Here is a 12,667-nt window from a genome sequence, read left to right as displayed (position 1 = left end):
ATCCTAGCACTTTGGGAGGCCGAAGTGGATGGCTTGTCTCAGGAATTTGAGACAAGCCTGGCAACATGGCAAAACTCCATCTCTACAGAAAATACAAAAATTAGCTGAGTGTGGTGGTGTGTGCCTATAGTCCCAGCTACTCTGGAGGTGGGAGGTATGAGGATGGCTTGAGCCAGGGAGGTGGAGGCAACAGTGAGCTATGATGCATGCCACTGCCCTCTAGCCTGGCTGACAGAGCAGGACCCTGTCTATTAAGAAAAAAAAAAATTAAAAATTTACAGTGCTCCTTGAATAGTCATTTTGGGGCTAATTTTTGGAAAGCATTCATGTCAGATAATGTGTTCCTTCCTGGTGAACTGAGTGGGTCATTGTTAGAGAAAGGAGATTAGAATGTTTTGTCTTAAAAATAAACTGAATTTATTATTGGGCCTCAAAAGTTAACATATTTTACAGATATCCTTTTGTATACAACAAGGAGAATGCAACACAAAGTTTAAAAACTAATTAGCACTAAAATTTCACTATAATAAACTTTTAGTAAAAAACTATAGTTTTAGAGGCAAAACTCCTCCTTTGTTATGATAATGGTAGGCATTTTTATTGAATGAGACATGGCTTTTCAAGCTGAAAGCATACTCTTGGCAGTTCATGGAAATAACTGTCCTTTAAAGGAAGTTGTACTGCTTGCCGTTGAGAATCCTTATTTGCCAGGATGGTGACTATGGGAGCTGAATCCTTGAGACTTGAAATCAAATGCTGAACATGGAGTGCAGGAAAGGGGAGTATAAGATTGGGTAGTGTGAAACTCTCATGCTCCATACTCTGTTCACATTCATGAGGTATCCCTGACAGAACAGCAATCCCTGGTTTCTTACAAATGGGAAGTTTTCCACCATTTCTCCTGGGAAGTCAGTTGCCTGACAGATGGAACACATATTCTCACAGAAACAACTCTTTAAATAGTAAATAGTTGCTATGGTTTGAAACTGTTTCCCAAAAAGCACGTGTTGGAAACTTAATCCCCAATGCTACAATTTTGGGAAGTGGTGCCTAACACGAGGTGTTTAGGTCACAAGGGCTCCACCTTTGTGAATAGATTAATGTTCCTTATAAAAGGGCTTGAGGCTGCCAGTTCAATCTCCTGCTCTCTGTCTTGCCTTCTCTTGCCCTTCTGCTTTCCACCTCTGATGATATGGCAAGAAGATCCCTGCAATATGCTGACCCCTTGATCATGGACTTCCCAGCCTCCAAAACCATGATTCAATAAATTCCTGTTCATTATAAATTAATCAGTCTCAGGTTCTATGTCACAGTAGCACAAACGGACCAAGTTTGGACAAATTACAAGCGCTATTAATCAATGTGATACCAAACAAGAACAATGATGAAAATTTCTGATTTCTTAACACTTTGAGGGGCAGAGATCCATTAGAAAATATGATGAAAGCTATGGGCTATTGCTACACACACACACACACACACACCCCAAACATATGGTTAATAACAAACATAGGTGTAACCTGTGACAAAATAAAGTATAACTTGTACCTTTTCAGGAAGCACTGGTAAGTAGTGCTGACAGTATCTTCTCATTAATACCAGCAGAATTTTCACTGGACTTTGGAGTATATCAGCTGCAGGTATTCATTCACCTTTGCAATATCAAGAAATATTATTTCAACTTAGAACTCATTCTCACCATCATTATTATCATTAAAATAAAAAATAACTGAGGTGGCTAACATTTAATCAGCTTTTACTCTGCCTAGGATTGTGTTACTGTCTACTCTGTGCCATCTCATTTACTCCTCATACTAGCCCTATGATGCAGTAATATTGTTATTCCAACTTAACAGATAAGAAACTGTGGCCTTACAGAAATTAAATAATTTCCCCAAGGTAACATAACTAGTGAGTGGCAGAATTGTGTTCAAAATTCAGCTGCTTGATTTCTAAGAATTTTTATAAAATCAAGTAATTAGTTGAGAATACTTTTTTCAAATAAGCTACATAGAAAGCAATCAACTTACATACATGCTATTTTTTCTGTATGTTTGCCAGTTTGAAACTACAAATAATAATTCCATTTGCTCAGTTTTCTCCAATATTGCTTGACATTGTTACAAATGATTGACATCATTTCAACTCCCTTATTATCAATATGAAACTAATAAAACTCTTAATCATGGAGGCTACTTAAAACGATTCTTATTCATTTATACATTTGTTTTGAGCTCTTATCAATTTAAACTGCTTAATAGTCCTAAAGTAGATATGTTATTAGCATTTTACGAATGAAATCAAAGATCAGAGAGATATGATATCTTCTGCCAGTAAATGTTGAGATACCAGCCCCATAAATACAAATATTGATCAAAAATTGTGCACTCAACTCTTACATTACTAAAGAAGTATTTCTCCAGTGGAATCCTTTCCAAGTTTTCTTCTATCTTTGACTTTTATTCTGTCATTGACTGACCTTTTCAAGAATCCCACACTGATTAAAATACCTCACTAATCCATATCCATCTGGTCACGTCCCTGAATTTGGACTGATAATGATGTATTTTATGTTTGCAATACATCAAGCATTTATTTCTAAAAATTTTAAGCACTTATTCAGAATTTTTTAGATTAAACATTTTATTTGAAGCTAATTAGAGTTGTAATTTCCACTGTAAAAATAATTCAGAAAGATCCAATGGACCATTTACTCAGTTTTCTACAATGGGAACACCTTGCAAAAATATAGTACAATATTGCAGAGGAATTGACACTTACTGTAGTCAGCATACGGAACACTTCCATTATCATAATGATCCTGACATTGCCCTTTTGTAACCACACCTAAATCTCCCCCTCCTGGTCTTGAGCCAAGACTAAATGAATCTGTTTTCTAGTGCTATATTGTTGTCATTTTTATGTTATATACATGAAATTGTACAGCATATAATCTTTGGGGATTGACTTTTCTCCCTCAGCATAATTCTCTTTAGCTGTGTCTAATTTGTTGTACATATCAGTGGTTTGTTTCTTTTTATTGCTTTGGATGAACATAGGTTTTCATTTCTCTGGGATAAATGCCCAAGAAGGCAATTCCTGGAAGAATTTGATTTTAAGACCAATGAAGTGTAATCAGTCTCTAGCTACCAGCATATTGAACTCATTGCTGCACATTGTTTTGCAATGCCAGAATTTTGGATGCCATTTTATATACATTTTGGAGAATTTCTTTTTGATGTCTACAGCAGTTTCTCTGTTTGCACTGAGGGAGGAATTAGATGACACAGGCTTAAATTTGCTTCTAATATATCTCATACAAAAAGTAAGTTATTAGAGTTTTTGAAATTATTTTCCTTTGACTGTAGCCACTTACTACACATAGATGTCATGGTGCTCACCTGGGAATGTTAAATAGGAGAAATAAGGAGGCAAAAGGACGATGAAAAAAGAAAAAGGATGCATTTATTTTTCACCAACTCTTTATTTATTTCTATTATACTTTAAGTTCTAGGGTACATGTGCAGATCGTGCAGAATTATTACATATGTATACACATGCCGTGGTGTTTTGCTGCCTCCATCCCCCCATCACCTACATTAGGTATTTCTCCTAATGTTATCCCTCTCCAATCTCCCCACACCCTGCTATCCCTCCCCTAGCCCCCCACCCTCCAACACACCCCAGTGTGTGATGTTCCCCTCCCTGTGTCCATGTGTTCTCATTGTTCAACACCCACTTATGAGTGAGAACATGCGGTGTTTGGTTTTCTGTTGTGTCAGTTTGCTGAGAATGATTGTTTCAAAATTCATCCATGTCCCTGAAAAAACATGAACTCATAGAAAAAGGATGTATTTTATATCAGCCTACATGTTAGAGCTGATCCTGAATTGGAACTTAAAACAGACTATGATAATCTTTGGCTTGGCTCTCCCTCCTTACTGGGTATTCCTATCCCCAGGCTCCCAGGCCAGCGCCCTCTGGCTCCTCTGAACTATCTAGATACTCTCAGCTTCCACTGGGTCTTTAGTGTCTTAAACAAAAACCCAGAATTATCAACCTCCACTTGCTCATCAACACAGCTGATTTTTGCTCCACGTCAGGCTAAAAGCATCAGTCCTGGGCACTGGTTAACTCTTTAGGCCATGCTAAGAGGTAGCACATGTCAAAATCTAGCTCTGCCATTCCTTGGCTGCATGAGCTTAGAAAAGTAATTTAAGTCTGTAAGCCTCAGTTTTCAACTAGGCTAATGAGGAATAATAGTCCTACCTCATAAAGTTCTTGTGAAGAGCACGTAAAATACTACATATAAATGAGATTAGTGATGACAAATATAAAGAGCCTAATAATGATATTTGTTATTATTCAAATAAATTCTTGCTTACTTTTGAGAAATTTATAGTTCTGGGGAAAGAAAACTAATATTTGTTCCCAACCTACTGTTCAGTCATTCACTCATTCATTTATTCAGTACCTATCATGACAGCATGCATTGAGGATACAAATCCGGGTAACATCTAATGCCTACTCATAGGATTGGGAGATTACTCTGTGTAGAAGATGCTATCATTGTCCCACCATATTCTCCACTTACAGAAGGGCAGTTAATGGAAAATGGCCAATTCAAATGGATGGCTATGGATTTTAACATTTAACACTTGTGATACTTTGAGACTAAATGCTACCTTTCACCCACCCATGCCCCTAGGATGTAGGAATCCAGCCATCAACCAATAATAGGTGAAGATTCATGGATAAAGCTTCTATTTTTTTCACCTGCAGTTGGGAGAACTATAAGGTGCATTTCACATTATCTCACAGAATGCACAACAGGCTTTAGCAGTGGTCCCCTGTGATAGCAGACTTGATCATGCACAAGTTACTGGCTTTTTTCCCTTTCCCTTCTCACTTCTCCACTTTTCTACAAGCATTTCCTGATAGCTTTCCAAAGCAAGTATTTACATTCTGGTCTTGTCTATGGGTCTCTTTTTGTGGGAACTCAAACTAAGGTAGTATGTATCAGACATAATGCAAGTAAGTCAATATTAATTTATTTAATCTTTGACACAGCACAATGAAATGGCTTTCTTAATTTTGAGGATTGAAACAAAAAGCAAAAACAAAAACAACTGTCTGACAGTGGTCAAGAAAGTAACTCAAGGGCAATCCAATAGATCGTGGCACATCTGCTATTTTATTCTAGGTATTTCTGGCACCAAAGTTTACTGGTTTTTCAATTTTTGCTTTGTTTTGTTTTGTTTTTGATTTTTTTGTTACCTTCACTGTAAACTTAATAATAAGAGGCAGTGATAACAATAGAAAATCTGAAGAATTAGAAATATAAATTAAAATCTATAGTCATTCATTTAAATTGGTCATTTTCATCTGCATTCAAAGATCATTTAGTTTTGCCTATGTTTTCATATGTTTAAAAAATACCTTTTATTGATACTGATTCAAAGTTTAGTTGGTTTCCTTCCCAAGTTTGTGAGGATCCACCCTTCCATGAACAGGAAGGCAGTCACGTTTTTGGCATAGTTACATTTTTGGCATCATAGGGCTTCTCTAATAAAGATGACTACATTTTTCTGCCATGGTACTTGAGATTTTTATTAGTAACACTTTTTAAGAGGTTTTCTGGATATTGTTGCTTTTTAGTTGGTGGTATGCTTTGGCTGTGTCCCTACCCAAATCTCATCTTGAATTATAGTTCCCACAATCCCCATGTGTCATGGGAGGGAGCTGGTGGGGGGTAATTGAATAGTGGGGGTAGTTACTCCCATGCTGTTTTTGTGATTTAGTGAGTTCTCATGAGATCTGATGGTTTTATAAAGGGCTTTTGCCCCTTTGCTTAGCACTTTTTCTTCCTGCTGCCATGTGAAGAGGGACATGTTTGCTTCCCCTTCCACTATAAGTTTCCTGATGCATCCCCTGTCCTGCAGAAATGTGAGTCAATTAAACCTCTTTCCTTTATAAATTACCCAGTCTTGGGCAGTTTTTTAAATAGCAGTGTGAGTGAGAATGGACTAATACAGTTAGGTTTCATATACAGAATGTATCTTCTCGCCAAGGTGAACCTCTTTGCTTGTTTTTATTTCTTTCCCCATTGTCTACTGCAGTGGTTCCCAAATTATGTTCTATGGAGAAAAATGGAAATACATGATAGAAAGAGTTTTTCTTCAGTAACTAACTTTGGATCATATATATGTAAAGACCTTTAAATAGTTGTTTTGAATTGTAGGTAATAGCTAAGCATTCCAGGAAGCCACAAATATGATCACATTATGCATTACCATTAATAAATTGCCATTAATGAACAGGCATTATTTATCACCTTTCCCTTTAAGTTTTACAATGTCTGTTGTATTACGTTGGTATAAATTAATTGTGCATTATGCATATGTTCTGCAAATTCATTATTTATTTGTGATATTATTTTGGTCTTTATTGATACATTTTGCTACAATTAATTAGTCTCTGATAGGGGTTTTATATTCTCTATTTAATCCATGTCATAAATCATTATTGATTTTTTATCAATATTTTAAAAATATCTTACTCAAATAAATACAAGAAATATGAATCTGTAGGACTAATGTCCAAATTCTCAGCATAGCAGCTAGGCACTTCCCATCTATCTGAACCCCATTATCTTTCTGATAGTACTTTCTTGGACATGCTGTTTCCTGAATACAATATGCCTTTTGAGTTCTCTGTGTACTTGCTGATGATATTTTCTCTGTCTGTAATGCACTCTCTATTATCTAATTGATAAAATTCTTAAAACCTCAATCTAGACATTACTTGCTCCTGAAAACCTCCTTTCCCGCTCAGGGGTAATTGTTGTCATTATATTTTTACATGCCTCTGTTACCGACCTATCACCTTGCTAATGTATTATTTATTAATATATTTGTCTCTTCTACTAGGTCATGTCTAGTAGAAGAGTCCAGGCCATCTTATCTTTGTGCTTGTGGTTAGCATAGGATCTAAAATACTAAAAATATCAAATAAATACTTAGAGAATGACTAAGTAAATACACATATAGTAGGACCTTCATTTTTCTTCCTTCTCATTTCTCTTTCTTCCTCCTACAACTATGAGACACATCCATGTATATTTTTGCATTATATATTCATATGGTAATATGCAATACATATTATATAATATTACAATATAATATGTAATATGCAATACATATAAGAAACTATATATATATACTATATATCATTATAATCTATGTATATATATATCTATATATATCTCTTCTAAAAATTAGTGTTTTTTCAGCTATGGCCTAGTTACATAGATTTATAAGAGGTTGTGTCATATAATCACTTTAGGTTCTTGTCACTCTAGATCTGACAGTAATTAGATATGACAGTGTTGTAATTATTTTTTATTTGACCAGGAGCAAGGAGAAATAGTTTGGTGATTATAAAAAACTTTAAATGAGAGTAGATATGTTTGGTCAATCTTAGGCATTCCAAGAATTTAAATTTTTAAAAGTTACTCATAAAAATTAAATCTTGACAATTTCTTTATTCAAATATAAAAATGTACACTGGATGACTTTTCAGCTTGTATTATTTAATTTATCTGAGCAACAGCATTCTCCAAAGTGGATTCTGCAGAAGGCCTTAAATATTTGTAATATTTTTATAAATAAAAAGTGGAAACATCTTGCTCAAACAGGTATAGAGATGGTGAGTAGCCTCTAGCCCCATCTTCTTTTGGAAATTCATGTTCTTATTAGCATATTATAAATCTATGAGATAACCATCAATGATAAATGCTTATTTCACTTGGTTTTTTTTACCAATTTCTTTGACTTACAAAACTTTTTCTATGTTACTTCTAGAAGCATCCCCTGTGATTAATATTTTGGAATGGATAATGACATTGGTTAGTACACTGAGTGACATTGGTTGGTATCTTCTGATAATATGTGACATAATAGTCTGTTTTATTAACCATTGTAAGTACTCTGACAGGTGGAAAAATAAGCGAGATAAAATGTCTGCTTCAGGTTGAACACTTTTTGACCCCATCCAAAGAACCAAGGAAGAGAAAGAGAATGGAGTACTATGCAAGGTTCAATACAGAATCAAGCAGAATCAGAATATATGTAGAATTTTCAGAGCTTACCATATAGACAGAATTAATCAAAGAAAATCAGAGATGAGAGAAATTTGAAAATGTCATTAAACAAGTTTCAGAGAGAGGGACTTCCTTTCTAAATGAGGGGCCCTGCTTCTAAGGACAAAGCCAGCTTGGATCATGGGCTATCAAATCTGAACCAAGAATTATAGACCCAGGAGGAACAGTTGTCTCACTTTCAGGATACTGAGGTCTATTCTTTGCTCAAACCTAAAAAGTATTGGCCTTTGAAGATAAATCATACTTCTTTTTTTCAATTAAGACTTTGTTTTTTGCATCTCAATGATTGCACATAATACTTACTCCTCAAATAGTTGTAAGACTAAAGTAAATAACTTAAGGAATAAGAGTGATCATATGCATAGGCAATATAAATGAATAGCATTAATTTATCTATAATATTTTAATAGAGTCACTTATAGTTTTTTTTTTTTTGCTTTGGTTTTATTTATTTTAAAGAGGATTTATGTATGCATCTATTTGTTTCCTCTTGACATGTATGGATGAAGCTGCAGAGGTCAAGGAAAAGATACTATTTATCACCTACCTTGTAATGATGTTAAATAATGGTAACTCTTCCATGGTTCCTTCTCATACTCAATGCAATCCATACTCCTTCCTGTGGAGAAACTGTTGTGTGAATAGCAAAAAATGTTTTTTGATGGCAATGATGAATCCCAAATATAAACTGCCTCTTTAGAGGAGAGAGTCTCTAATGTTCTTTTATTGACAGAGTATTGGAAGAATAGAAAATTATGATCTTCTGTCTCAGTTAGCCTGGAGTTCTTCCCTAAATCAATCCCTTATTGAAACACAAAATGTACATCTTATGGCTCTCTCCTCTCTCTCAACTTCTTGCTTAGGGCAAGACCAAAAGCTTTTGAAGTGCTCGAGCTTAGCTGGTTTTTAATCTTCCTTTTAAAAACATCATTTGAAGCTAGAAATCTGATTCAGTTTAAAATGCTGAGTTGTAGTAAACTGAAAACGGAGATTTATAAATGCATAGTGAAGATGTAATGCAGTAATCGAAGTAATAAAATAGCATTATGAAGAGTAGTTGACATGCGTACTTGGAACCTATTTTTCAAGAATTAAATACTAACTCTAAATTATGTCAAAATTAAACATGCTTTGAAAATAGAAAAGATCTAAAGGTCACATTATGAAATATCTATGAGTTATAGTCTTTTAAAAAGCCTCACTGACCAGAAGTTTATAAGAAAAAAATAGTGATTCCAAAAACTCAGCTGAAATCATGAACACAGAATATTATTTTTCTATTATGTTATAATTCCCCTCTACATTATTTTGTACTTAACCTAAAATTTGTTTTATTTTTATTTTCAGTTACATACTTTCAATAGTTGCAAGAATTTCTAAAAGGTATGTGAAATGACTATTTTCCTAAAGATCCATTTCTAGATAGTGTAGAAAGACCTTGAAATAAGTGAACTAGATACTCCTTTTAAGATATCTGTTAAGAATTAATTCCTAATTGCAACATCAGAAAGTCAATATTTCTAATGATAAACATAGTATATCCAATAAATTTCTGCTACTGTATCTTCCATCTTAGATTTTCTTAGTCATAAATAAAGCCTGAAATGACATAACTGTTGAAAGTCATGACAAATTGGTGTTTTATGGTTGGATGTGGCCCATCTCATGCTCCTAGAATAGGAAGTTTTTAAACTTGTGAGAACATTCTACTTTCTAAGATCCATTCTTAATTGTTTACAGTCAACATTGGGTCTACCCTTTAGGCTTGTCACTAGGTGGAGACTCAAGTAGAATAATATTCCAAGACCATTTGTTCTTAATGAAAGCAATTTGTTATGAGCTGAGGGGAAAGTGTCCTTTGTCCTTCTGCCAAAACATCCTTGCTCTGCTTTTGTTGAGGTCATTCAGATTAATGGGGAGACTACAAGACGCTCTAAAACAAAAGCATTAGTGGGAAGATGCAAAGCATTTTTCTAAAACAATGCCAAATGCCAAGGAACATGTGTAGTATATTTTCAGATATCTATTATGAAAACTGCTTAAAATTCATTATTCTTAATTGTATTTTCCTATATGGTGCCCATATGGCCCCATTGTTCATTTAATAAAACATTTTTTAAGAACTGTTATTTTTTTAAGAGTGATAGGAGGAATTGTACAGATATAAATAACATTTGTAAGACTATACAATTTATAGTTTATGGTCTGTCTATTTTAATAAGACTATGATCAGAACACATTATTTTATTTTATACTTAAGAAGTCCTTCACATTAGGGGAACATTTAGGGAAAAAATATACCTATAATCATCCTTGAAGAGTAGCAGATAAAAAAAATGAAGAGTAAAATACAAAGAAGTGTAATGAATTATCTTAGAGAGGGAATTCATGGCCAGGCCATATGAGATACTGTTATAGTAAAGACTTTCAAGTGTTCTAATTACCATATAGACTAAGAAATATATGCATTTGAAAAGAAATATCACCTGGATGTCTCTTTCAATTAGAATTCTCTATTTTTCAGTGACTTCATCCTGACAGCTTAATCAAGAAAGATTGAGTTTTATCTTTCTCACACTTCTTTCTTAAGGGCTGCATCTGTTAGATGGTTATTTCAAACACTTTGTCTTCATTTACTGTAAGTTTTCTAACTTTGACCATACATCCCTTACCAAGGATTCTATGAGGGGGAGGGAATAACATATTTATTCTAATTTGGAATTTGAAAACAAAAAACAAAAACCCTGCTAAACTTTAAATAGCATGGCTCTGGATAACAGTGACTTTGTAGGAAATAAATAAAAAGAAAATTTCTCCATTGAGAAGATTTGATGGGCCACATACCCTAGATGAATCATGCTCAGTAGTTATTCTTATCTTGCTGCCTTTATCATCCCATTCAGGAAACTTTAATTTTTTTCCTTGAGAGATTTAAAGGCATCAGTTGTTTAGCTATTTGTGAATAGTTCTGACCAGTTCTTGCCTTGTGGTATTGATATTATGTTACTTAGAGGATTATGTACGTGAAGATTTTGTTTTTGCTGCTTTTTGTACATCAGGCTATGTAACCTTTTATACAAGCTTTTTGGAAACTCACTTGATGTATAAGAAGAGTACACATATGATACTTAAATGGAACTTCTAGTCCATTAAAAAGTACCTACTATGTTCTCTGCACTTTAAGACATTTTCAGTAATTATTAATTTGTCACTGTAAGTGAATGTAATACTGGCTAAAAGTCTTGGTTGGCTAGAACAGAGATAGATGGCTTCTGTGTTACTGTCATAGGATTTCAGATTTTCTGTCACGATATATATTTCAATCCTGTTCTAGATGAAGCATAGTAGGAGGTAAGAAGGGAATTCATCATTTTCAGGTATGTGACTCCTTAATTATAGGCCTCTTTGTTGAGGCTATTGATGTGGGTATCAATTAGGATCAAGTTTTATGCTGTACTGGCTGCTAGATACAAGAAAAGCATTGAGATGACCCACTAGAAGTTGTTATAAACAGAAGTGACATGTGGTCACTCTCAAACTGTTATTAATCAGAAATTAGCTGATACTATAGTGGATAAGATTTGTTGTGATATGAATTAATAAATCTCAGGAAAACAATTTACTCATCACTTTTGTCATATGCAGTAGACGTAGCAAAAATCTGCCACAAGAGTTTTGTTAGGAGTAACTGAAAACTTAAAGGACTTAGCAAAGTCTTCACAGTAACAAAAGTGATAATGATGTATACCAGCTAACAAGATAATTGTACAGATAATTGGAAAATGTACTTCCTTGGGTGCAATGTTTATACCAAGAGGTAAAATAATGTTAGTAAGATTCCATCAGTGTCCATAAAGCACCTTAATGAATGGATTCATGCTGCATCTATGTATTAGCATACATTTTATTATAATTAAATTATAAGATAGGCTTATATAAATAATGGAGATCAGGATAGACTCTTTCATTTAAATTTTAGATGATACCGTACTGAAGGCTTTTACTCTTACACTAAAAATACATATTCCTAAAACCTTAAATAGAGGAGATAAACAAATACAAAAGCCCAACAACGACAACAAAAACAAACCCTGCAATTAAAGGAGTCTGAGAGACGTATACAAACAAAGGCATCTTGGCACTATATGCCTGGTACTGGTAGATAGTAAAAACATAATATTCTGACAACAATCTTTTGCTTGGTATAGATATATTCTTTATAACACACACACACACACACACACACACACACACACACACACACACACAGAGTTGTTTTTTTTTTTTTGAGACAGAGTCTCGCTCTGTCACCCAGGCTGGAGTGCAGTGGTGCTATGTCAGCTCATTGCAACCTTCACCTCCTGGGTTCAAGTGATTCTCCTGCCTCAGCATTCCAAGTAGCTGGTATGACAGGCACCCGCCTCCACACCCAGATAATTTTTGTGTTTTTAGTAGAGACGGAGTTTCACCATGTTGGCCAGGCTGGTCAACTCCTGACCTCAAGTA

The 12,667-nt window shown here is 34.4% G+C and overlaps 1 long non-coding RNA gene across 3 annotated transcripts in view; it reads left to right on the top strand.

Moving 5' to 3' along the window:
* LOC135268339 (uncharacterized) overlaps window positions 1–12,667 on the top strand; it is a 627,138-nt gene that overhangs the window by 273,399 nt on the left and 341,072 nt on the right. The gene's annotated exons all lie outside the window — the stretch shown is intronic.

The sequence above is a fragment of the Aotus nancymaae genome, unplaced genomic scaffold, assembly GCF_030222135.1.
Source record: "Aotus nancymaae isolate 86718 unplaced genomic scaffold, 86718_ANA_hifiasm-v0.15.2.pri h1tg000040l, whole genome shotgun sequence".
In the NCBI taxonomy this organism is placed as follows: domain Eukaryota; kingdom Metazoa; phylum Chordata; class Mammalia; order Primates; family Aotidae; genus Aotus; species Aotus nancymaae.
The sequence above is the reverse complement of the archived record's forward strand: the minus strand, read 5'-3'. Positions and strand labels throughout refer to the sequence as shown.